At 38.3% G+C, this 23,331-nt stretch overlaps 1 protein-coding gene across 2 annotated transcripts in view; it reads left to right on the forward strand.

Moving 5' to 3' along the window:
• The window catches only part of TMTC2 (transmembrane O-mannosyltransferase targeting cadherins 2), a 422,587-nt gene that overhangs the window by 396,269 nt on the left and 2,987 nt on the right, over window positions 1-23,331 (forward strand). The gene's annotated exons all lie outside the window — the stretch shown is intronic.

The following is a 23,331-nucleotide window of genomic DNA, read 5'->3' on the forward strand; positions in this document are numbered from 1 at the left end:
CTTTAGCATTTATGTTGAAGATTTATAACAGTAATGAAATTTTCCAAACTAAATAACAACAACCCCATGGGTAAACAGATGAGTTCAGTTTAATTTTTTCCTCTAATAAAATTCTTTCTGTGCACAACTTTCAGTCTTCTCACAGTGGATTCTCAATGTACATTTGTGACTCTGAGCTGAAGTTTAACCATATGCTGTTGTGAATTTCCTTGTGCTCTGTTAATATATTTTACTTTTTGCCAGAGTCAAAATCCCTCCAGCATTTGCGTCTATGCTCTTTTCACAAATATTTATGTCTCCTCAGATGCCTCTTGAGAATAAGCCAGATTAGGAGATTCTCTAAGGCTTACTGTTGTTGTTCTTCAACTGAAGAATTTACAAAGCAGAATTTACCCCCACAAATTAAAGAACAAAAAATGTTAATTTTCTTTCACTTTGGTGTTGATTACCTTACCCTTATACATAATGTATCTTATTTTCACCCTTGATGTAGTTTTTTTCTACTAAGACAGTACTGTCATCTGGAAGTTTGTACATTACCACTAAAATATTATGGCTCTTCTTTTGGTAACATACTGTAAAATAATATCTAACATTCCTGTAGTGTTTTATACATTGGCCAAATATTTGTACACCTACTTTATTATTCCTCATAATATCTAATGAGGAAAACAAAGGTTATTTTAGTGTTTATTTACTTTTTTTTCATTTAGGAAACTGATTTGGCAGTGTTGGATGATTTTTCCTAAGTCATATAGGTAGAAAATGCTACAGTAAAAATTAAAATTTGGATCTTCCTACTATAAATCTAGAATTGTTCCCACTGGCCATTTTGGAGACATACACACACATACATACACATGCTTATACTGTTTCAGTATATTTGTCTAAAACATTTCCTCCTTTTTGAGGAATAAGTTTATCAGCACCTTTAAAATCTGAGGTCTTTGTGTTATTCAGCGGGAATGATCTATCTGAACAAAATATAACTATGTAGATCAGATAGCTTGGAGAAACCCGCATTGTAATGCTTTTTAACTGAGATAATATATGTGGTGATAATTCTATATTTTGCTTATCTGGAACACTATTTTTTCCCATTAACAAACACTAGCAAGAATGGCTACAGTTAAGATGATTTTTCCACTTCTAGCACCTAATAATCACAGAAGTAAGTGTTACAAAGTTTGTGAAACTTTCTTCCAGAAAATAAGTATGGTGCTACCAGCACATCCTTGATGCTTCTAATTGATTAAAAATTATTTTATTACTTTAATTGCCTTGCAATTCATGTTTTATAATCTTAGTTTTCCTTATACTTTGGTAGATAGCTGAAAATAATATTAACTATGCTTTTAATCATTCTCCACTCAGAACTTCATAAATGAAAAATATATTTATTAATCAAATAAATTAAAATAACAGGTATTTAGCATGATTGCTTGTGACATGAGTTTGCATTCAAAGATTAAAAACCTCAGTAGAAATTGGTGTGGTTAATCTTGGACACTTGAGAAGGCAATGGCACCCCACTCCAGTACTCTTGCCTGGGAAATCCCACGTCCGGAGGAGCCTGGTAGGCTGCAGTCCATGGGGTCGCAGAGAGTCGGACTCGACTGAGCGACATCACTTTCACTTTTCACTTTGATGCATTGGAGAAGAAAATGGCAACCCACTCCAGTATTGTTGCCTGGAGAATCCCAGGGATGGGAGCCTGGTGGGCTGCCGTCTATGGGGTTGTGCAGAGTCGGACACGACTGACGTGACTTAGCAATCTTGGACACGAGTGTTTTGTTTTTAAGTATCTAAGCATTATAATCTTAATCCTATTATTTGTAAGCAGTGAACCAATTATAAAGATATAAATTAATTTCATGTTTCTTCAAGTAGTTATTGATTTATTTTCACTCTTAGAATGCATGAAGCAAGAAATAAAGACTAAATTAAGAATAGCTTCATTGACCCCAGATACTTTTTATAGTGTTTCAGAAAAATCATAGAAAATTCATGTTGGTACAGATAGATTCTCTGTATCTCTCAATACCTCTGTCTGTCATTCTCTCTGTCTTCCAGTTAGCCTTATGCCCTTAAGGATGCAGGATATTGTCAATGCAATCTCTCCAAAGATTTGTGACAAACATTGTGAATCACTTCCAGTGTTTACCATGATGAAACAGTCAGTGTATTACCATCACAGTAAGTTGGAAGAATAGAGTAGAAAGAGAAATGGAAATAGTGTGGAAAGAATTGGGTTTGGACTCAGCAATACTGATCACTGGCTATGTTACTTTGAACAACTTAATCCTTCAGGATCTGGGATCATATAAGTGTATGTGCTTTGAAAAAATTTTAAATAGCAAAAAAAAAAGTAAGATACCTGTAGTATAAATAATGGAAGACAGGCTTTCACACCCATTAAGACACTAAGGGTTAAAAAAGATCTAGGGGCTTTGTATACAATGCCTATCAAAAAATAATTGCACTGAGAATGAAAATGATTTGTCGTGTTTAAGGTTAACAGTGGGGTAATGTGGTTTTCACTAGGGAAACTGCGTGTGGAAAGCAGTAAGAAATTGAGATGATAAGGATAGTTCAAGTACTGCAGGTAACAGCAGTGCATATGTGACTCGCTTACACAGCGACATTAGAGTGCAGATACTCCTGTGAGTGAGTTTGTACCCACATGAGAAAAAGCAGGATTTTGGATAGACAACAATATAAGTAGACACATAAATCCTTCATCCATCCTGGGAAAATCAATCCTGGCAGCATGAAAAGTATGCCACTTTTTACTCTTTCTGTTAGTGAAGAAAGGAACAAAATGTATTTGGTCACTAGTCTAATTTGCTGTTCAATGATGAAGAGAGAGAATAGATGAAGACAAGCAAATTCATTTCTTCTCTTTTTATGGGGATGAAATTAGACTTTGTTTTGGCAAGAAATATTATTCCCCTGCTTACAGCATGATATCAGACTGAAACATAAGAGAAGGGTTGTGTCAAAATGAAAATCGGTCCGTGTTCATTATAGGAAAAGGACCATATACTGCCAATAAATCAACCGTGGGTTGTGTAGTGGTTCTCAGTGGTAAGCTAAACAAAGTGGAGTGCTGCCGAAAGTGGATAACGTTCTAGGAGGACGTCAGCGCGTTTCATTAGCTGTCTGTGTGCTTGTACTTGTTTATATTGCTTATCTGTATATTTGCCACTTCTTCACTTCCTTTGAGTTTGAAAACATTTTGAGAGCAAAATCCATTTTCCTTTTAACTCCCCCCTGTTACTTTGAATGGTCTTCTGCACAACATGCAGGCTCCGTAATTGTTGTTAACTAACTCCTCTTTGGAAGGAATGATGCTAAAGCTGAAACTCCAGTACTTTGGCCACCTGATGAGAAGAGTTGACTCGTTGGAAAAGACTCTGATGCTGGGAGGGATTGGGGGCAGGAGGAAAAGGGGACGACAGAGGATGAGATGGCTGGATGGCATCACGGACTTGTTGGACGTGAGTTTGAGTGAACTCTGGGAGTTGGTGATGGACAGGGAGGCCTGGCGTGCTGCAATTCATGGGGTCGCAAAGAGTCGGACATGACTGAGCGACTGAACTGAACTGAACTCCTCTTTAATATGTCATCTTCAAATTTCAGTGACTTTTATAATCACAAAGATTTGGTCAGTAGAAAAGAACACAGAAGTTCTGTCTTCTGGTAGAGGATAGGATCCTGTTTTTCTTCTGAAATCCTGTTGTACTTTTAAGGGGGAGATGAGAACCACTCTTCTTAAGGCAAGGGGTAAAACAGCTTCAGATTGGAGTTGAATATTCCAAGTGGTGAGTCCCCTAGAGAAGCAGGATTCTCTTCAGCATGGAGTCCACTAGCAGCCCTGCTTTCCGATCAGTGAGCCTCTGTGCTATTTACCAAGCAGATCCTGCAGTGGAATCAAGACCCTCCAGGTGAAATATGATGGTTTGAGGTTGGTAGCTTTCTTTGGCTGTTTGCAGTGACAGACATAAATCCTCCCTCAGATCAGATCAGATCAGTGGCTCAGTCGTGTCCGACTCTTTGCGACCCCATGAATCGTAGCACGCGAGGCCTCCCTGTCCATCACCAACTCCTGGAGTTCACTGAGACTCACGTCCATTGAGTCAGTGATGCCATCCAGCCATCTCATCCTCTGTCGTCCCCTTCTCCTCTTGCCCCCAGTCCCTCCCAGTATCAGAGTCTTTTCCAATGAGTCAACTCTTCGCATGAGGTGGCCAAAGTACTGGAGTTTCAGCTTTAGCATCATTCCTTCCAAAGAAATCCCAGGGCTGATCTCCTTCAGAATGGACTAGAATTCATTCTAGGAATCAGCGAACTGAAATGGACTGGTATGGGTGAATTTAACTCAGATGACCATTATATCTACTACTGCGGGCAGGAATCCGTCAGAATAAATGAAGTGGCCATCATGGTCAACAAAAGAGTCCAAAATGCAGTACTTGGATGCAATCTCAAAACCAACAGAATGATCGCTGTTCATTTCCAAGGCAAACTATTCAATATCACAGTAATCCAAGTCTATGCCCCAACCAGTAACGCTGAAGAAGCTGAAGTTGAATGGTTCTATGAAGACCTACAAGACCTTTTAGAACTAACACCCAAAAAAGATGTCCTTTTCATTATAGGGGACTGGGATGCAAAAGTAGGATGTCAAGAAACACCTGGAGTAACAGGCAAATTTGGCCTTGGAATACGGAATGAAGCAGGGCAAAGACTAATAGAGTTTTGCCAAGAGAATGCACTGGTCATAACAAACACCCTCTTCCAACAACACAAGAGAAGACTCTATACATGGACATCACCAGATGGTCAACACCGAAATCAGATTGATTGTATTCTTTGCAGCCAAAGATGGAGAAGCTCTATACAGTCAGCAAAAACAAGACCAGGAGCTGACTGTGGCTCAGACCATGAACTCCTTATTGCCAAATTCAGACTTAAATTGAAGAAAGTAGGGAAAACCACTAGAACATTCAGGTATGACCTAAATCATATCCCTTATGATTATACAGTGGAAGTGAGAAATAGATTTAAGGGCCTACATCTGATAGAGTGCCTGATGAACTATGGACTGAGGTTCATGACATTGTACAGGAGACAGGGATCAAGACCATCCCCATGGAAAAGAAATGCAAAAAAGTAAAATGGCTGTCTGGGGAGGCCTTACAAATAGCTGTGAAAAGAAGAGAATCAAAAAGCAAAGGAGAAAAGGAAAGATATAAACATCTGAATGCAGAGTTCCAAAGAATAGCAAGAAGAGATAAGAAAGCCTTCTTGGAGTAAGCGTCTTTTAATTTCATGGCTGCAGTCACCATCTGTAGTAATTTTGGAGCCCAGAAAAATAAAGTCTAATACTGTTAACACTGTTTCCCCATCTATTTCCCACAAAGTGATAGGACCGGATGCCATGATCTTCATTTTCTGAATGTTGAGCTTTAAGCCAACTTTTTCACTCTGCACTTTCACTTTCATCAAGAGGCTTTTGAGTTCCTCTTCATTTTCTGCCATAAGAGTGGTGTCATCTGCATATCTGAGGTTATTGATATTTCTCCCGGCAATCTTGATTCCAGTTTGTGTTTCTTCCAGTCGAGCATTTCTCATGATGTACTCTGCATGTAAGTTAAATAAACAGGGTGACAATATACAGCCTTGACGAACTCCTTTTCCTATTTGGAACCAGTCTGTTGTTCCATGTCCAGTTCTAACTGTTGCTTCCTGACCTGCACACAGATTTCTCAAGAGGCAGATCAGGTGGTCTGGTATGCCCATCTCTTTCAGAATTTTCCGCAGTTTATTGTGATCCACATAGTCAAAGGCTTTGGCATAGTCAATAAAGCAGAAATAGATGTTTTTCTGGAACTCTCTTGCTTTTTCCATAATCCAGCAGATGTTGGCAATTTGATCTCTGGTTCCTCTGCCTTTTCTAAAACCAGCTTGAACATCAGGAAGTTCACGGTTCACATATTGCTGAAGCCTGGCTTGGAGAATTTTGAGCATTACTTTAGTAGCGTGTGAGATGAGTGCAATTGTGCAGTAGTTTGAGCATTCTTTGACATTGCCTTTCTTTGGGATTGGAATGAAAACTGACCTTGTCCAGTCCTGTGGCCACTGCTGAGTGTTCCAAATTTGCTGGCATATTGAGTGCAGCACTTTCACAGCATCATCTTTCAGGATTTTCAATAGCTCAACTGGAATTCCATCTCCTCCACTAGCTTTGTTCGTAGTGATGCTTTCTAAGGCCCCCTTGACTTCACATTCCAGGATGTCTGGCTCTAGGTCAGTGATCACACCATCGTGATTATCTGGGTCATGAAGATCATTTTTGTATAGTTCTTCTGTGTATTCTTGCCATCTCTTCTAAATATCTTCTGCTTCTGTTAAGTCCATACCATTTCTGTCCTTTATCGAGCCCATCTTTGCATGAAATGTTCCTTTGGTATCTCTGATTTTCTTGAAGAGATCCCTAGTCTTTCCCATTCTGTTGTTTTCCTCTATTTCTTTGCATTGATTGCTGTTCGCTGACAGAATGTGGTCCACTGGAGAAGGGAATGGCAAACCACTTCAGTATTCTTGCCTTGAGAACCCCATGAACAGAATGAAAAGCAAAATGATAGGATACTGAAAGAGAAACTCCCCAGGTCAGTAGGTGCCCAATATGCTACTGGAGATCAGTGGAGAAATAACTCCAGAAAGAATGAAGGCATGGAGCCAAAGCAAAAAGAATAGCCAGCTGTGGATGTGACTGGTGATAGAAGCAAGGTCCGATGCTGTAAAGAGCAAATTGCATAGGAACCTGGAATGTCAGGTCCATGAATCAAGGCAAATTGGAAGTGGTCAAACAAGAGATGGCAAGAGTGAATGTCGACAAGTCCTCCCTAGAGAATATTATTTTTAGCTACTGAAGTACATGGAAAATTAAGGCTAGTAACATGAGCTACAAGGCTTCTAGAGCAATCTGATAATAAAATTAAGAGATGTGTTCATCAGTTATTAGAAACATCTTAAGACATGATTTTGGTGCCATGCTTATTTTGTGATAAAAATTCCAAAGGCTACTTTAGAACTTCAAGTTAGGTGTTAGCAAGTAGTGATTATCTTGGGGGGAAAAAAAAATTACTAAAAGGTTATCCTCACACCCCTCCTTGATAGTGTTTGTTAATGAAATTGTTGTTATTTTTTCCTGTGGTGCCATCAAAACTAATCTAATTCATGTTTTCTATCCCTGTTCACAAAAATCACCCCGGAAGACCTAGTTCTCATAAGTCATACCTCTTCCCCAGAATCTAATCCCCTTAAGATTCTGTATTTCTCTCCTCTGCCTGCATTGCCCATCATTTACTGCCCAACTCTTGAAATGTTTTATTAACTGTGTTCTGTCAAGACAGCCCTCTTAACCAGTTGCTCTTCTCTGCCTCCATGACCTCATTTCACACAGCCTACCTGCCTTCCATCTGTAGTTCTGGCACCAGCTTCCCAAAGCTTCAGTCACAACTAGGATCTCCAGTCCATGGAGATCGTGAGTGTTTCAGTGTTCTTGATCATCAAACCTCACTTTACTCTTTATTGAGATGATCACTTCCTTGGATGCAACCTCAGCTGCTTTGCTTCTTTTTGTTCCATCATGTCTTTGGGGCCCAATCAACACCTGGTTGAATCCATCTCTGCTGGTTCCTGTCTGCATGTTGAAGCAAAAGGTAGCTCTAGAAAACAACATACCTTAAGCCCAGTATCATCACTTCAAGGCAAACCTACTACAATTTTCTAGTCTGTCTGATGTTTTTATGGATGACTGTTCACACTTAACTGTCTCACCTAAAATATTCACAGCCCTTCTTCCATCGCGCACTCAAATGATGGCCTTGCTTCCTCTTTCACTGAGAACATAGAAGTAATCAGAGGGAACTTCCACAGTATCCCATCAGCAAATTTAACCATCTGTTAGCATCTGTGCCTTTAATGCTACCTTTCCTCCTATTGTTATGGATAAACTGTCCATACTTCTAGCTAGACCCAAACCCTTCATTTCTTCGCTAAATGATTTTATTCTTGACTAAGGATGTTACCCCTCCCTCTTTCTCTCTCTCTCCTCCCTCCCTCTTTTTTTTCTGTTTCTGTATCACTGACTCTCATATTAACTGCTTTTTTCCCTCTACCAGATTTTTTTCATCAGCATTTCAACATAATATTATGCCTCCAAAAACTCAGAAACAAAAAGACTCCCCCAAGTGATTCCTAAATTTGTATTTCAGGCTAGTATCTCTTCTTTGGATTCCAGATTAATCTATTTAGTGCCCAATTAGTATCTTCACTTGCAGGGGTCCCTTCAAGCAACTAGTCTATAACTGAGTTCCTGATCTTCCCACACTTTCTCACATTGTCCTTCTCCCTGCAATAAATCATTTCATTCTCCTAGCTGCATAAGCCAACTTCCTCTGCAACTGTCCTCGTCAAAGACGTCAATATCACTACTGACCTATAATACTACAGTTGACTCCTTTATTCATCTACTTCAACACAGCATTTGAAGCATAAGTCAGATCATGTGACTCCTTGAGAAGCTTACTCCTTCAACTCCTTCCAGTTCTTCACTCAGATAACATCTTCTCTTAAGACCTTTCCTAATCTCCCTATTTAATATTGACAAACTTTTGTTGTAGCAGACCAGACAGAAAATATTTTAGGCTTTGCAGTTATAATGTGTCTGTTGCAACTGCTCAGCTCTTTGCATGCCCTTGTAGCATGCAAGCAGCCATAGATAATACATGATTGAATGTGGCTATGTTCCAAAGACATTTTATTTATGGGCATTGAAATTTGAATTTTATGTAGTTTTCATGTATCTTGATGTATTCCTCATTCTTTTGAGAGTTTTCAACCATTTAAAAATATAAGCCATCAGGCTCCTCTGTCCATAGGATTTTCCAGGCAAGATTACTGGAGTGGGTTGCCATTTCCTCCTCCAGGGGATCTTCCTGACCCAGGGATTGAATCTGTGTCTCTGCGTCTCTTACACTACAGGCGGATTCTTTGCCTCTGAGCCACCAATGAAGCCCATATCACAATACAATATGCTATATATTTTACTTATTTTTTTCATGTGTATCTTTCGAGTAGAATTTAAGCTCCATAAGGCTTGGGGTTTTGAACTGTTTTGTGTACTACTGAATCTAAGACTACTAACATAGGTGCTCAATAATTAGATGAATGAAAATGTGAATAAATTTTATTAGAAAAGAAAGTAAAAAAATTTGGCTATAATGGATGAGATCACTGCTGAACACAAATATATTTCTTTAGTTGACCAAAAAAGCTTATTCAGTTTTTTCTATAACATCTTACAAAAAACCCAGATGAACTTTTTGGCCAACCCATATTTTAGAAATTCTAGTCATAGAACTACAGAAGACATGTGTTAACCATTTTCAGCCTACAAAATGTTCCTTTAGTGACTTTCTTCTTGAAATTTGTATTATTTCATTGTTATAGATTTTTTCATCTTCCCTAAATCCCATTTATTTAGTAAGAAACACACCACATTGATCTACCTGTTTTGGGGATGGTCTTGCTTCCTGTCCTACTGTGGCTTGTAAAAAATTACACGATCTAAAAGTTGAGAGTTATGTCTTATCTGGGGAACATTCTGAGGATTTCAAGCCCAAAACACAGCATCTCAGATAATGCTGAGAAACTATTCCCAGAGAGGCCAGGGCTGGTAGCCAGGATATATTTGAGTTTTTGCAACAAAAGACCGATAGTCTGAACATCAAAACATTACTGTTAATAAAACAAAACCGGATACTTCAAGTTAAGGAAGTTAGCACTTTTCTGTGCATAGAACTCCCCTGGTGGTTCAGACAATAAAGAGTCTGCCTACAATGCAGGAGACCCAGGTTCGATCCCTGGGTCCGGAAGATCCTCTGGAGAAGGCAATGGCAACCCACTCCAGTACTCTTGCCTGGAAAATCCCATGGACGGAGGAGCCTGGTAGGCTACAGTCCATGGGGTCGCAAAGAGCTGGACACGACTGAGTGACTTCACTTTCTTTTCATGCATAGGAAGGGACTTCCCTAGTGGCTCAATGGTAAAGAATCCACCTACCAATACAGGAGAAGCAAGAGATGTGAATTTGATCCCTGGGTCAGGAAGATCCCTTGGAGTAGGAAATGACAACCCACTCCAGTATTCTTGTGTGGAGAATTCCATGGACAGAGGAGCCCGGTGGGCTGTAGGCCATGGGGTCACAAAGAGTCAGATGCAACTGAGCACGCTCGCATGATGTATAGAAAGATTCAAGAGTCACAGCTGACTGAAATCATTTCTTTGATATACACTTTAGCTAACTAGGGCCAGTATCCTGTGTTTTCTCATCCTGAGTTGTCTCAGGGTGCATTGTCAGGGGTGGCTGAAGCAGCTGACTTCAAGATGGGCTTGGCAGTAGGCAGTTTCTTTGTCTGCATCCTGATTTTCCTTGTGCAGACAGCTGTAATGTGATGGCTTGATGACTGCAACATCCTTTATTTACTGATATGGCAGACAATATTTTAGTTCACAGGTTCTTCAAGTTCTGGAGCTAAATGGACTTGTTGATTCACCACTGCCCTCTTGCTTCTCTGCTGAAGGCTGCCCTCTCATATGATCACTTACAGTGGTCATGTTCACTTAGCATCCAGGACTTAATTTTCTAAGAATATTGCCTTTATAATTACTGCTCAATTTCTTCTTCTCTTGGATGAGCCAAAGAATTTCACAAAGTTCTTAAACTTCTATCTTTGACAGAGGTAAATGAAAGTGTTAAATTACAAGCATTGGAGCATAGCTTAATTTCTGTAAGCCATTTCAAGATATTGAAATTGGATTTAGTTATTATATATAATGGATATTAAACATTTATGAGACAAATGACCTGTAGTTTAATTAGATACTTAGTGAAGTATTCATAAGATACTTTGTTTTCAGAATAGTCAATATGTAATAGAAGTTAAAGGATCTTCCTTCTAGTTTCTTAGGTGAAAGAATTGAGGTGTCCCTCCCTTGTACTTCTAGAGAAGCTCTTTTTGTTTTGCTTGTTCAGATACAAATCATGTAGAGGTGAAATGTAGCCAAGTTTTTTCTGTGGTCTGGTATCAAATCACTATTCAAGGTTGTTGCATTGTCAATACAAAGTTATGTTTTTTTGAGTAGGTGAAACATATTACTTTGTGATTTCTATAAACGTATTTGACATGCATCACATAATCATTATGGTTCCCTAAAAGGGCGTTGAAGATGAGTCTAAAAGAAATCAAAGTTGGCATGTGAGAATTAATCATTGGAATAATTCATTTTGTTCTACATTCCTTTTCAAGTCCTATTTTGGTTGTTATTTGCGAGTATGGGTGAATAACTATTCAGTAAATATATTTGAAATTCCCAGTTGCTTGGACTCTTGGTCTATGTAGTTACTTCATTGATTGCTATTACTTGCCTGCTTGCTTGTTTTATATTAATAGGGTAGACCAAAGAAGGAAGGTAAGAAAGTGTATAGCATTGTCAAAAATATAGCTACTCAGAGAAGAGATAAGAATAGGTCAGTTCAGTTCAGCCGCTCAGTCGTGTCCAACTCTTTGCGACCCCATGAATTGCAGCACGCCAGGCCTCCCTGTCCATCACCAACTCCCGGAGTTCACTCAGACTCATGTCCATAGAGTCGGTGATGCCATCCAGCCATCTCATCCTCTGTCGTCCCCTTTTCCTCTTGCCCCCAATCCCTCCCAGCATCAGGGTCTTTTCCAATGAGTCAACTCTTCGCATGAGGTGGCCAAAGTACTGGAGTTTCATCTTTAGCATCAGTCCTTACAAAGAACACCCAGGCCTGATCTTCTTTAGAATGGACTGGTTGGATCTCCTTGCAGTCCAAGGGACTCTCAAGAGTCTTCTCCAACACCACAGTTCAAAAGCATCAATTGTTCGGCGCTCAGCTTTCTTCACAGTCCAACTCTCACAGCCATACATGACTACTGGAAAAACCATAGCCTTGACTAGACGGACCTTTGTTGGCAAAGTAATATCTCTGCTTTTGAATATGCTATCTAGGTTGGTCATAACTTTCCTTCCAAGGAGTAAGCGTCTTTTAATTCCATGGCTGCAGTCACCATCTGCTGTGATTTTGGAGCCCCCAAAAATAAAGTTTGACACTGTTTCCACTGTTTCCCCATCTATTTCCTATGAAGTGATGGAACCAGATGCCATGATCTTCGTTTTCTGAATGTTGAGCTTTAAGCCAACTTTTTCACTCTCCTCTTTCACTTTCATCAAGAGGCTTTTGAGTTCCTCTTCACTTTCTGCCATAGGGGTGGTGTCATCTGCATATCTGAGGTTATTGATATTTCTGCCGGCAATCTTGATTCCAGCTTGTGCTTCTTCCAGCCCAGCGTTTCTCATGATGTACTCTGCACAGAAGTTAAATAAGCAGGGTGACAATATATAGCCTTGACTTACTCCTCTTCCTATTTGGAACCAGTCTGCAATACCAAATCTGTTTTATTTACAATTTTGAAAGTACTATGCAGAAAAATGTCATCAAGCCAATCTTTAATGTCTTCCTCTAATATGCTGACTCTACAGACTTTACGTTAGAAGGAGCAGTCTGAATGTGACAACATTCAGATGTGAACATTTCAGAAATAAAGACCAAGTGTGCAATTGAATGTGAACATTTCAGAAATCTTGAGGGTTTCTGAATCATTTCAGAGATCTTGAGCGTGAATGTGAGACTATGTGAGTTGCAAAAGTTCTGCCATTTAGCCTCCCTTGATTTGCCATGAGTGTTGATACACAAAAGCCATGTTTATTTTTACGTTTTCAGCAGGTGTGACATTTTGGCAAGTGTAATGGCTTGGAGTACAGCATGGCTTCACCTTGATCAGTGTGTCCTGATGGAATATTTTCTGAAAGTGTGTGTGCAGACCTTGCATCATTATTTTTCCAAGCATGTATCAACAGAGTCTTGGTCCTAGAAAAGTGCAAATAGAATGCCATGCAGCAGACAGTATGTTTACATTTTCTTTTTAGTCCCTTGAAAGATTTATAGTTTCTGGAGGAATTACTTTGCTCCTGCTTGTTACATTTGACCTGATCATCCTAACTCAGAGCATTTGGAAAACTCTCCACTTGCTGTGTGCATGAAGTTTCTGGTGCATTCTCCCAGGGCTCTGTGTTTCTTCCTCTTCATCCTGTGGGTGGACAGTTGCTGCCTTCTGATGTCGTGTTGAAATATGATTGCTCTGAATGGCACTGGCACCTTGGCATTAATCCTGCTTATTCACACCTGGATCCCCATCTGCTTTATAAGAGGGGAAAAAGCGTGTTATCCGTCTTTAGAGAATGGATGTCTAACCCAAATTTCACATTAATCCACTGTTTTAATGTCTCTGACATGCTCATTTCCATTAAAAAAATGAACATTTTCAATTAGTCCCATATAGGAACAAATCTATCATTTCCACAACATGCAAACTAGTGTCTCTCAGTTGACCTCCATCAGATCAAAGTTATTCATTGGCAGACATAGAAGTCAATTAGAAAAGTAATGTATTTTAGTTAAAAGTAATATCCTAAATTTGATTATCATGGCATCTGTCAAGCCTTTATTCAAGTATAACTTTGATTCTGTCAGTGTGGTCATACCTCTTGCTATCTTGTACTTATTTTAATCAGATCAATTAACAAGCAAAAAAAAAAGAAAAAGCCAGCCCTCCTCTTCCCTCTGGGAAAAATAAGAATTAGCTCTCTGTTTCCATCTTCCATGGCAGCTGAGTTCTTAAGTAGTATAAGTCCAAATCTCAGCTTCCAGCATATCTCTGAAAATACGTTTTAATAACAACATGATTATTCCAGTCACATGTTTCAACTCCTTGGAATGAGCAGTCATTGTATTAGATATATTCATACTCATGCATCACACATACACATTTGGATGGCCTGTACAGCTGGAAATCCTTCTGTGTAATGTGACTATGATTGAGAAAGCAGGCACATGTTCCTACCTCCCCTTCATGCTAAAAAGAAACGAGTCAAATGTAGAGTGAATTATATCACTTAAATCATATTTGGACTAGAAACAGACAAGAAATTTGGTTCAAAGAAAAGGAGAAGAAGATGCTGTGGACTTTTGTAGCAGCTCTCGAGATTAGTAAGAGAAGGCAGCTCTTGGTGTTTGAGATATATAATGTTTGCTTAGTGTACAGATCTTTTTCTGAACTTCTTTCCTTCAGTGTTTTTAACCTTCAATACGTTCTTCTTATTTCCATTGTTCTAATCTACATGTACTTTAAGCCGTCATATATTTTCTCACACAGACAGAACTTTTATTTGGTAGTTTCTTTGCAATGATGAGTTATGTGGGGCTTCCCCCATGGCTCAGTGGTAAAGGATCCTCCTGCAATGCAGGAGCCACAGGAGACGTAGGTTTGATTCCTGGGACAAGAAAATACCCTGGAGGAGGGCATGGCAACCCACGCCAGGATACTTGCTTGGAGAGTCCCATGGACAAAGAAGCCTGGCAGGCTACAGTCCATAGAGTCGCACAGAGTTCAACAGAACTGAAGCAACTCAGCAAGTAGGCACACATGATGAGCTACGTGCTTGCTGCGAATCAAGATAAACAGTGTGCTGATTGCATTTGAAAAGCTGTGAGTGAGAGATGGGGGAGAAACGGGTTATTATGGGATTATATGAAATGTGTGTGAAACTTTTGAGAACTGCAAAGCATTATAGAATTTAAAGAATCATTCCATTTAAAAAGTAAAAAAAAAAAAAAAAAGTAAAATTTAGGAAAAAAGCAGTGAGGGAGACCTAGGTAGCCTGGGAACAAGATTTTCCATTTGGATCATGTGAGAGACTTCCTGTGAAATTAAGGGCATCAGGAAAACCTGTCTTTGAAATAGAATCATCCTTGAAGAATAATTTCTGAGGTCTTAGCACTTTAGTAGATGCACTTTAAAATCTATTAGAAATCACCACTACCTTTGAAGTAATTCTGTTACAGTCACTGTTTGTTATCCCCCAAACCACAGCTGTTGGCATTTTGATTGCCATAGAAATGAATAGCACCCCACATTGTGGCAATCACACCCATCATAAAAGTTAAATGAACAGTCTTGTAATGCCCGCTGTGATGGGACAGATGTAAGAGAGAAGGATTGAGCACACAGGATAAAATATCTCACTGGCAAATTGAAACTACTCCCTCAGTACAGCGTGGTGTCTTGCTTGTCACCTATATCTGTTTTGTTTTATTCAAAGCTGTTTCTAAAACACAAATACTGTGTTGAAACTGAGAATCAGGATAAATCATTTCTATTATCTGTCAGAATTTGCCTTGCCATTGCTAGACTCCCTGTGTTGTTTTCCCTTGCTGGTTGTACACTTTGGTAAATCTTTTTTCAGAGATGCTTTATTCAAAATATATCTGTAACCAAAATATAACTTTCAAAGAACTATTATGTCTGAGTTGGGAGCATTGCACTGGTTGTAGGGTTTTGGGTTCCTAAAATTTTGTGAAAGATAGTGTAATTGTATTAATATTTCATTTTTAATAACAGTTTTCTTTCCACTTTGGTTTAATCTCAGAAGGTTTAACATCGTGACTGTCTGTACTGATATCTGAATCTCCAGTCTAATTGAACTGTATAACCCAGCTCTATACAGGCTTCTCTCCAGTGCTGTCTCTGCTCTCTGCAGTTTGCTTTAAAAAGTAACAAACTGCTTTTGATATGACACATTCATTTCAAAGGTTTATATATCATTCTCATTTTGGAAGCATAAAGAACTTGAAGCAACCTGATCAACTATCTTGTCTAAGAGCCTCACACCCATGAGGAGGGAATCTCCTTTCACCCCATAGCTCTGTCTTCATATCTCTGTTAGAAGTGTCTGATTCTCCTTTGGCATAGAAGAATATGTAGTCAAGCCCTGGATTGCAACTCCTTGAGAGCAGTGAAGCCTTCTTCTGTTCAGTCCCTTATAGTTCTCAAAATGATGCATGGATATCAGTTTCGTCTACCTCATAAATTTCAGGAGCATAAATGATATGTAATAGAATGTACACCTCCTAATAGTTTGCAACAAATGCCAAGTGTGCAATTAAAGTTATCTCAGGCCACATGCAGACTGAAACTATATATTGTTCTTTTTCATCACTTTGAGTATCTGGCAGCAACCTTGACATATAGTAAGTGTTTAATAAATGTTTGTTAAACTACTCCGAGATTAGACTAGAATTTACCTCTCCTAGGTCACCTCTTTTTGCTAAACCATACAAATTTTCTTCTTTCAGAAAGCATTCTTCGAGAGCTTCTTTCACATGCCAGAGCTTGGCAGTAGCACTATAAAAACAGTTAAAGTAAATTCACTCTCTTACCCTCCAGCATAGAAGGTAGACACAATAAGTTGATGTCCTTCATTGTGGTAAGTGTTGCAATTAATGTATGTAGACAGTACTATGGAAACAGAGGAGTAATATATGAATATGGTCATTTTTTAAATGATCAGAAGTTTGTCTGAAATAGAGTAGAAGAAGAGCTTTGTCAGAAGAGGAGTTTGATGAGAAATGGATGGTCCAAATAGCACCTGGCAGAAAGACTTGCAAAATTTAAAAAAGATTTGCAAACTTGCAAAAAAGATTTGCAAACTCTCGATTTGCAAAATTTAAAAACTAGACAGTACCAACTATTATTAAGGATATGAAATAAAGGCTCTTGATGCTAAAGCATTTTGCTACAACCACACAGAAGAGTAATTTGGTGACATCTGGCAAAGTTGAAGATCCCCCATGTCCAGCAATTCCACTCTTAGAAACTCTCCCATAAGTTCATGTAGAGATAGTCACAAGAATATTGATGGCAGCCTCTTTTTTTAAGATGAGAGTTTTTTTTTTTAATTGAAGTATAGCTGATTTACAGTGATATATAACCCTTGCTCTACAGCAAAGTGATTCAGTTATTCATATATATACACATTCTTTTTATATTCTTTTTTATTATGGTTTATCACAGGATATCAAATATAATTCCCTGTGCTGTGTGGTAGGAACCTGTTGTTTATCCATTCTATATGTAATAGTTTGCATCCGCTAACCCAAATCCCCCAATCCATTGCTTCCTTACCCCTCGCCCTTCTTGGCAACCATAAGTCTGTTTTTTTTTATGTCTGTGGGTCTGTTTCTGTTTCATAGGCAGGTTCATTTGTGTCTTATATTAAATTCCACATACAAGTGATCATATAATATTTGTCTCTCTCTTTCTTACTTCACTTAGTATGATAATCCTAGTTGCAGCCATGTTGCTGCAAATGGCATTACTTCGTTCTTCTCTTACGGCTGAGAAGTGTTCCATTGTATGTATGTAGCACATCTTCTTTATTCATTCATCTGTTGGGCATTTAGTTTGTTTCCATGTCTTGACTATTGTGAATACTGCTGCTGTGAACATAGGGATGCATGTAGCTTTTTGAATTATAGTGGCAGCATCCTTTAAAAGAGTCTATATGCCCATCCTTCAGAAAATGGGTAGTCATTCAACAGAATTTATGTGAAAGAGCTAAACCTCACACATATCAACAAAGATAAACAAAATGAAAAGCAGAAATTTCAAGTTCCAAGTGAGTGCTTGGCAGGTTGGCTAAGCATGGTTGGCATCATTATCCATGATGGATAATGACAAATGTATAAAGTTAAAACTTATATACAAGGTCATACATTTGCTATGGACACACAAAAAATAAAACTGTGAAACATACATTGGAACAATAAATACCAACTTCAGGATAGTGGTTTTATTCAGAGGAAGGGGAGAGTTCAGTGAAAGATATTTGGGGGCTTCAGTTGTCTTTATAAAGTTTTATTTGCTAGGCAAGTAACAGTTTTTGTAGTATTCTCTGAAATTTTGTATGCTCTAAAATATTCATAATAAAGAAAAAACTCTGCATATGGCTTTACCTTTGTGTTCATTCATTTAATCTTTTACCCATTGGTCTTTTCAGCTACCCATTAATTTATTCTTCTTTTCTGTCAAAATAATTGTATTTAAACAATCTGAAAAAATGATCATCGCTTAAATCAAGTTGGTAAAAAGGGAAAATGGTATGATTAAAAGAGAGTGTAAGGGAGATTTGAGGATGAAGTTGCCAAAAGACAATTAGATGAATGTATATATGTGTGCATGTGGAAGAATGCAGTGAATGAAGGGTATTTAGGTTTCTAGCTTGGCATTAGACCATTAAGCATGCCAATGGGACCAAGAAGGATTGAGTTGGAACTGAGGGGAATAAGACGTCTACTTTTGTCTCAGTCCATGTTATACTTTTTCTTCCACAAGCCTAATGATCTTAAAAACTTTAATTCCATAGTTATTTATGAAATATTTGCCATGTACAAGGCACAGTAAATATAAAGAGATCCTTTGATGTATACAAAAATACTTTTTTCATGACTATGTTTCTTAAAAGTTTATACCATTAATTTTTAAGCATCATGATATAGTTACTGCTTCAGTAAATTAAATTGGGTAAGGAATTTCAGCTGAATCCAGTTCGACAGCAGTAGGCAACCTTCATTAAGTTATCACGTATAACTACTTGAAAAAAGAGTAATAAGCCATTAAAAACTTCAGACTGTGTAAACTCATTTAAGTTCGCAAATTCAGAAAGGAGGTTAAAGGTGGTTATCTTGAAAACATTCCCAAAATGTGTAATGTATTAACTGAGTGATAGCTAGGTAAGGCTAACTTGAGACAGTCTTTCTTAAAATTTATTTCAGTAAACATACAACTATATGGATAATTTCGGCAACACTTGTAGTGAAAATAGATATATAAAACTAGACTGTTATCTCTGGCTTCATCTTTTTCATAGCTTCTCTTGCCTATTGATTTATTTTCATAAAAAGGAAGTGGTCTCAGGGACTAATGGCGTGCAGAGACCAGTTACTGTGTGGGTTTTCAACTCTAGAACATTTCAACCAAGTCCTTTTTCTTTTTTCTAGGAAAAGAGTGTCCTCTGTTTAAAATTCTATATTTCAATTCTGTTCCCAGTAGAAAGATGAATTTCCAGTCCTAAATCCCCTTGTGATCTCACTATCCCTTCTCCATAGATAACTTTCCAAGAGTATGTAATAGGCAAGACAAGGAAGATGACTTTGTTTTCCAACCCTGTGTGATCAGGATACCCTGTGAGTACAGCTGGGTTCCTTGGGAGCCTCTAGGGCATTAGATTAGAATCAGACTTTCATAACTGCATTTGCTCTACCCCACCCCAGTATACATCTATTATTTTAATTTTGCTTATTTTCTCCAGTGCTCAAGAAGTAAGCCAAAGACCACAGTAAAGTAACAATAAAAGCATAATTCCCTAGAGACTTGGAAAAGACGTCATTTGTTGCCTCAGTATGGCTCCTAGTCAACCCCTTTGATGTAAAGCATCTGTCCTCTTCAAGGAAACAAGAAAGATCTGGTTCTCCTTTCTAGTCTGTGAAGTAGGAGCTGGTGTCATTTGCTGTGATGAGTACAAGCCCAGTGTTCCTGAGTTGCAAGCTGCCTGACTGCCTTGGTTAACATCCTGAACATTTCACCGGCTGTCTTTAATAAAGGAGGATGTGTGTGAGGGAAGACATCAGCAGTTGTGGTTGGGTTTCTGTTCCCCAGCCCATGAGTCACAGCTGGCGGAGAGCAGTGACACCAGTGTGTAATCAGACGGCCAGTCACCTGGACTTCTTGCCTTTCAGTTATACAGTGAGGTAGTCTTTAAAAGTGGTTAGAAACTAACTTGCTCTTCCTTGGCTATGAAAATTCTTCTCATTCCCTCTCCTGTCTAACAATATTTAGTCGTTTATGGCTTCTGTTAATAAAGTCTCTTTGGAACAATTAATCCCTAAAATAATTCCAGGGCCAAGAGAAGAATCCTACTTTATGAAAGGATAGAAATATGATCTGACATACTTTGTTCTATAGGAACTTCATCCTTTTATAGGAAACTTCATCTCAGAAGACCTAAAAGGACATAATCTAGAATCTGGAAATGATCTCTAGAACCATACTTCTCCAATTTTAATAAGCATACAAAGCATCAGGGAGATCTTGTTGAAATTTAGATTCTGACTCAGTATGTGCCACCTGAAACCCTGAGTTTCTGTCAAGCTCCCAGGTAATGCCGGTGCTTTTTGTCGCAAGGCTAGAAGGCCTGAAAGCATTCAGTCCAGTGGACATCCACTTAGCTGCCCTAGTCAGCGCTGTGGAAGGGACATATAACAGGCCTGAAAGGTAAAGCCCTTGTCTTTGAAGAGAGAAAACAACTGTGTAAGAAGAAAGTCATCTATATGTACTTTTATTCATAAATTTTTAACAAAAACATGAACCTGTTTATCAAAATGATGGTTGACTGTTAAAGCAGTTACCTAAAGCAGTGATGCTCATGTCACAAGTGAGCACACCAGTATGTAAATTTCATCAGTTTCTATTTACTCAAGTAAGAAGCTGTGGTGATGCTTTAAGCATTATATGTGTCCATAGAATTTTAAAATTTTTTGAGAACTTTTAAAAACTCTATTAAAGTAGACATATTTAAACCAAAATGTCTCATCTGAAGGTAGAAATATATAACTGCCTAACAATATTCAATGATATTCTTAAGTATGCACATTTTTAGTTTATTTGGATTTTTATTCTTTAGAGAACACAATGAGTATAAATGAGCTTTCAAGAGATTGATTATCCCACATTAACTTCATAATGTCAATTTTTTATTACTTTTGCTTAATGAGTATTAGCATGGATAATGCAAAATTATAATCATTTCAAAACATCATTATAAATTAACATTCCAAACTTATTTTGATAACAGATTTAACTTCCTAGTTGTGTTTTCTTAGAAAATATTGATTTTTTTTTATCACGTGATAGCAGAAAGGTTACTTCGAAGTAGTATGAGAAGGACCCAAGGCCACAATTTAGTAACAATAATAGAGTCTGTTTATGTGACCTAGTATGTACTTCACCAGCTGTGTTCCCAGCTGGCTTTTCCAGGTTTAACCTAAGAAAGTCTTCAAACCTAGTATAGGCAGAGCCAGTTCACAAATCCTCAGTGTTTGGACTCAGTGGTCATTCAGGCACATTGACAGATTCTGTTTTGTATGTTTGAGATGATGAGTAGACAGAAAAGAGAAACTGACACTTTTACATGATCATATAATATCAACAGGCCTATGAAGCAGGTTCTGTTACCCCATTTCCAGAAGAAACTGAAGTCTCCATGCTCACTCAGCTTCAGGGGCGGAATTGGCATTGGAACCTAGGCAGTGTGACTCTGTAACCTCTGAGTGTTTTTAATAATCCCCTTGAGTTGCAATTATAGTTAGGTACAGACTCTGATAGTAAAGTGGTTCAAGAAATAACCACCGCTCCACAGAGACATCTGGTTTCTCACAGCCCCATCACTACGCCTTTTCTATTTCTGGTTAGTTAGGAACGGCCTCCAACCATGGTTCTCCCTCCCCGTTTCCTTTCTTCCCACTCTGGATAGGAGGAGGTCTGAACATTTTATCTACTTTGCATATCCGGTAAGCCAGGCTGTGAACATGCTTCACCATCAATTTAGGAGCTGTTTACTGACAGTTGTGCTAAGCTCTGGGAGTGAACATAATTCAGAACTGTGTTGCAGCATCAAGAAACTCAGTATAATAATGTGTGGTGTGATAAAGTTCTTTGAGGAAGACAGAGTAGGTGGTGGTATTTTAGGTTCCCGATGCGGAGCTATTCACTGCACATGTAATTTAGAGCTATGTTTATTTGGCTTGGTGTTTAAAATTAGAAGTTGACCATCTGTATTTTTCTTGATAAGTGTGGAGTCATCCTAACCAAAAGGTTTTTGAAGGTCAGGAATAGTTTATATTTGCAACATTGTTTTTGGAAAGGAAAAAGGATACAGAAAAGTTGGAAAATAGTGCCCAGAAGTTGACTTAAGAGAACTTTGGTATACATCCAGAGATATGTGAGACAGCCATTAAAGTAAAAATTATAAAATATGTGTAACAGCATAAAAATCATAAACATGCATGTGTTAGACCTCAAGCAAAATGAGACAAGAAAAGGTGGACTTGACATTTGTAGAGTGTTTATTATGTGCATGTACTATGCTACGTTTATTTTTTCACTTTATCTTTCTAACAATATGCAAAAAACTGATGTTATTTCAGTATTTCATAAATGGAAGAATTGGGGCACAGATATATTAGGGGACCTCACCAAGGTCACAGCGGGTGGTTAAGCAAGAATTCAAATTCAGATCTCTTCAAATCCAAGTCTGATCATCTTTTCCCAGTTGATTTACTCTGAGCTATTCGACCATACCTCACCCCCCCAGCATAGTTTTTGATTTAGAAGTAATTGTATTTACAGTAAAGAGTAGAGTCATATGAATTCAGCTGAAAAAAATGCTTGCATTGTGAAAGCACTAAATTGTAAAAATAATTGTGATTATTTTAGGCTACATCATAGAGTTGCCAGGACAATTAATAGTTGACACCAGCTGTAAAATGAAAACATAATCTTAGCATAAACAATTTTAGTTTTATCTGATGTTTGAAGTATTCATTTATGTAACTGCCAAGATACTAACTGTACTTTGTTAACCAGAAAGTTCTAGGAACAAGACAAGAACAGAAAAGCACTTACTCATAGAAAGCAAGCAAAGTATTTTTTCCCCGCTTTGGGAGGGTCTTGTTATTTATTGTTAACTAATGTTTGAGAACTTGGGTATGGGAACCATTATATTAAACTAGTACTAGTACTGTACATGCTAAGTCACTTCAGCCGTGTCCAGTTCTTTGTGACCCTATGGACTGTAGCCCGCCAGACTCCTCTGTCCATGGGGATTCTCCAGGCAAGAATACTGGAGTGGGCTGCCATGTCCTCCTCCAGGGGATCTTCCCAACCCAGGGATCGAACCCACGTCTCTTAGGTCTCCTGCATTGGCGGGTGAGTTCTTTACCACTAGTACCACCTGGGAAGCCATGCTACATACTCTGTTGCTATGTTTATTGTAAACATTGACCATCGTAAGTTTAAAAGGTAAAAACTTGATCTCATTAAACTACTTGAGTTAAATGTAGAAAGGATTTTAGTGGTTGCATTTGAATTTTTTTCAGGGTTTTCACCTTCAAGACCTCAGTAAAGGCACTGTTTGTCACCTTTTCCCACTTAGTTCCTTTTTTTTTTTTTCCCCTTGGCATTGAGTTGAAAAGAAGTTCAATTCTTTCCATCTAAAATT

This window comes from Bos taurus, chromosome 5 (assembly GCF_002263795.3).
Source record: "Bos taurus isolate L1 Dominette 01449 registration number 42190680 breed Hereford chromosome 5, ARS-UCD2.0, whole genome shotgun sequence".
Lineage (NCBI taxonomy): Eukaryota > Metazoa > Chordata > Mammalia > Artiodactyla > Bovidae > Bos > Bos taurus.